Genomic DNA, 4,421 nt, shown 5'->3' on the forward strand with positions numbered 1-4,421 from the left:
CGCACGGGCAGCGGGCAGCCAGCGCGTGGGCAGCGGGCGCGCGGGCGGGCAGCGAGCAGAGGTGGGATTCGAATTTTTTTGAATTAAACAGGTTCGCGGGTTGACCCGGCAACGTGTCGGGTCAACCCGAACCCGACCCGTTTTTTAAAATGGGTCAATTTCTTGAACCCGAACCCGACCCGTTTTGAAATCGAGTCGGGTTCAACCCGGATTTTCTGGGTCGGGTTTTCGTGTAGTGTCAAATATTGACACCCCTAGGTCTACTTAGAGTTTTTTTGGGAGTGACGTAACCAGCAAATATGAGGAATATCAAGGGTACGTTGGAAGTGGTTTGAATAGACAAACGATATTGATCCCCTTGATTGTTGATCATTTCCTGATATTAGAATTGAATGATTTTTGGACTCGTTGAATTCCTCTTGTCGAGCCACTCGATTTGAGTATAAGCATGTTACGTTTGGAAGCCTTTTGGTCATCCAATTTATAGTTTGAACCTTCCAAATGCACTTCGGGTCTTCGATTTGGTCCCATTTGGGCTCGGATTGAGTCGAATTTGGTGTCGTTCGGTTCGTCTTTTCGAGAAATTCAGTTGGACCATAAGTTCGCTTAAATTAAAGTTCGGATGATCCCACATTTAATTTTGAAAGCTTTCGGCTCAATTTCGCCTCGAGATTCATGCCCAATCATGATGAATTTTTTGATGATATATCAACATGAATCTTCAATTTACAGTCTCATGATAAAATTCATATGTTATATTTGAAATATACGTGAAAGCTCCTTTGAAATTTTATATAATTTCATAGGCAATTGGATTTACATGGTTGAGTTGACCTGTGCTAGGACATCACAAGCAAAAAAAAGCTCTATGTCAATTGAAAATCAGGATATCAATGTGCTAACTTTCATGTGTTTGTGGTTGACTTGTGGCTCTATTTATAAATGGAGATAGTATTCATGCTACAAAGTTGTAAACTTAGGCTTCGTTTGGGACGACTTTTTTATTGTTTTCTAAAACGGAGTTTTAATACAAATTTTTTTAATTTTGTACTAAAACTTCGTTTTAGAAAGCAATAAAAAAGCCGTCCCAAAGAAGCCTTAGTCTAATTGAGGCGACGATACTATTTTGATTTTATAGTAGGTGAGCTCACTCAGTGAATTGGAGCTTATTTTAAGCAAATAGGTCAGTTATTTATATAGAACGAGTAAGCTCAACGAGTTTATTTAGGCTATTATTTTAGGCGAGTTCTTCTTATTGGAACTTCTTGACAATCAACAAGAACTCTAAGAGAGAACATTTTATAGATTGATGAGTACTTTAAGTGAGCACTTAGATACCCAAGTTACTTCATTTAGATATAAATTTTTTTATACAAATAAGATGTTTTTCTAATATTTTATCCAAAAATATTTAAGATATATTTGAATAAAATTTCTTATTCAAAAAAAAAAAAAAGTGAAATGTAATAATTCACATTATATAAGATATTTGAATAAAATTTCTTATTTTAAATACAAGAAACCTTGCATATGATATGATTCATGCATAAATCATTAATATTTTCTTTTTAAAGATTACGGTAACTGCCAAATAACCACCTAATTGATTGCCTCAATATTTTCTATTTGTGGGTGGGCATTCCACTCTAAAAATTATTACTTGGTGTTATGTATGGAATTTGATTGTGTTGATCAATCAGGTTGTTTTGTTGTCTCAGGCCTCAAATTTCACGTGCTCGTTAGGGGTGCGGTGGTTTTAGCACCAGCTTGGTACAACGCCCGGCGTTGTGTACCTGAGTACCCCAACACTGAACAACAGAGAGCGGAGCACTACATCGATCTAGATACGATTCCACAGTAGATTAAGACAAAGTTTCAAGCGCCACAACACTACGAGACTAATTAAACGATTTTTTTTTTTCATTTTTCTGAAGGGTTGCGTCCCTTGGGGTTAACCAGAGACTGGTGCATGTGAGAAGAGAAGCAACAAGAGAGTGAGAACGAAGATAGATTTGTACTTATTTCTCACAATTTTCATAATGAACTTCTTGGTGTTACGTGACTAAGTTGAATCCTTTGAATCTCGGTATTTTTTGCTTTTCACTGTTTTTACTTTTTTATTTCGCAATCCTGGCTTATTTCTAGTTTAGCGAGTACGGTGGAATCTGAAAGCATGCATCACGATCATCTGAAGAACATGAATGATATCACTCACGCAGGCTTTAAAGCCTTTGGCCACTGAAGTGTCAGTGGTTTCATCAAACAGAAGTTACCTTATTCCTTAATGAAAAGAGATAAGTGATAATGGGCAATGATGAACTTCCCCAATAAGGCCATAAATCAGTCATCCATGATGGAGGCCGCACATTTTTTTTTTTTTTAATGGAGGCCGCACATTGGTATATATATATATATATATATATATATATATGTATGAAATTGCAGATGCTGCGTATTTATTGCTTATTTTTTTATACATAATTTTTTCGTAGCAAATAAGCAACAAATAAATAATACTAACTAAATACATAATAAATACTCAAAAAATACGTTGAAAAAATTATGTATAAAAAAATACGCAGCAAAATAAGCAGTAAATACGCAGCATTCGAACCTTACTCTGCATTCGGATTGCGTGCACAATAATTTCTCATATGGATATACCTATCAAGATAATATTTTTTCATCTTTATGATCTGCATTTTAATTGGAATTTAAGATTTCTTTTGGTATGATTTTTTTTTTTTCATCTTAAAGTTGCTTTCTACTAAAAAAATGAAAATAAAATCTCTTTAAGAAGCAATAAGAAAGCCGTCCCAAGCAAAGCCTATGTTGTTTTATGCATAGAAGAGTATATGATTTAAAGGAAAATGCGACAACGTTCACTTCCAAGAATCAAAATGTTGTAGTTCCCAGCTATAATAAGCATAATAGTTCCCTAAATACCCCTTCATTAAATGAACAAGGGATGGTTGCTAAATGGATGTCTTGAAATAAAGGCCAAAATAATTCTTGGATTATTTTTTATGATCGTTTTAGCCTCAAATTATTTACTGTGTCTTATTTAGTCAATTGAATTTTTAACTTTTATTCAAAATAGACACTTGATTCTTTAAATTTGATTCAAAATAATTCAATAGAGAATTATTGTAAATCATATTCGAGGAGTCAAAGAACTAAATTCAATGTGTTAGATAATTGAAATCAAAATGACCTCATATAAAAAATTTAGGGTTTAGGATCATCTTTTTCTTATTGTTGTTTAATTAGATTGTCGTTCGATTGATATTTCACAATTGTTAAAGTGTCATGACAATGTTGGTCGTTTATATTTGATTTTATATGAATGAAATTCGTATTTGAGACTTTTATATAGTCGCTAAACCACCACCAAGCCACTAACAGATCTTCATTTTCATGATCCTCTTACGAAATATTTAAAGAATAGATTTGAACGAATAGGAAAAAGATAACACTAATCATCTCAATATAATAGATGTGTTTCCAATATCTTTCCATTATTCCTCTAACTTTGCCTCTTCTAATAAAAATTGAGCTAAAAGAAGTGATTAACTCCTAAAATTTAACCGACAGCTTTGTTGTCAAAAAATGTAAAGAGTATTTTGATTTAGTCCTCAATGTGGTTGAAAAAAAAAAAATTTGAAGTATGATTTTAATTATTTGTAGTAATTTATAGGTTTAAATTTATAGATCGAAAACTCTGTTAATATGGTATAATACGGATTGGATTTATATTGAGAGGAGTTCATCTTCCAATATTAATGATCAATCTTCATTGAATAATATTGAGGTATATTTCATTTTAGACTTTTATGATAATCACCGCCGAGTACTTTTTTTTTTCTCGGGAACATTTAAGTCAATTAATGCAAATTCATACATACATCACATACATGAGATTCGAACTCAAGACATCTTGATTATTAACCAAATCTGCCAACCAACAGACCCAAATGACCTTCTTACCATGGAGTACTTTTTTTTTTTGGGACATTTAGGCTAATTAAGACAGACTCACACATACATCGTATACACAAGACTCGAACCTAAAACCTCTTAATTAATAGCCTAATGTCCGAACCAACAGATCAAATTGAGTTGTGTGTGGAGTACTTTTACTATAGAAAGTATTTAAGACTCCAATACAGTTAAATAAGACACCATTTTCAAGTGTCATATGAGGGATACTTACACACAACTCATCTTGGTCTTTTGGTTGGAAGCTTAGGCTACCAACTAAGAGTTTTTTAGTTCAAGACTTATGTATGCATTATGTGTATGAATCTGTTTTAATTGACCTAAATATTCCAAAATTAAGGACAAAAAATATGTTGGCATACATATACTAATCATTGACCTTAATTCGCAAGCTTAATTTTTTTTAATTGGAAGTAAATTTG

The sequence above is a fragment of the Dendrobium catenatum genome, unplaced genomic scaffold, assembly GCF_001605985.2.
Source record: "Dendrobium catenatum unplaced genomic scaffold, ASM160598v2 fragScaff_scaffold_1676, whole genome shotgun sequence".
Taxonomy (NCBI): Eukaryota; Viridiplantae; Streptophyta; class Magnoliopsida; order Asparagales; family Orchidaceae; genus Dendrobium; species Dendrobium catenatum.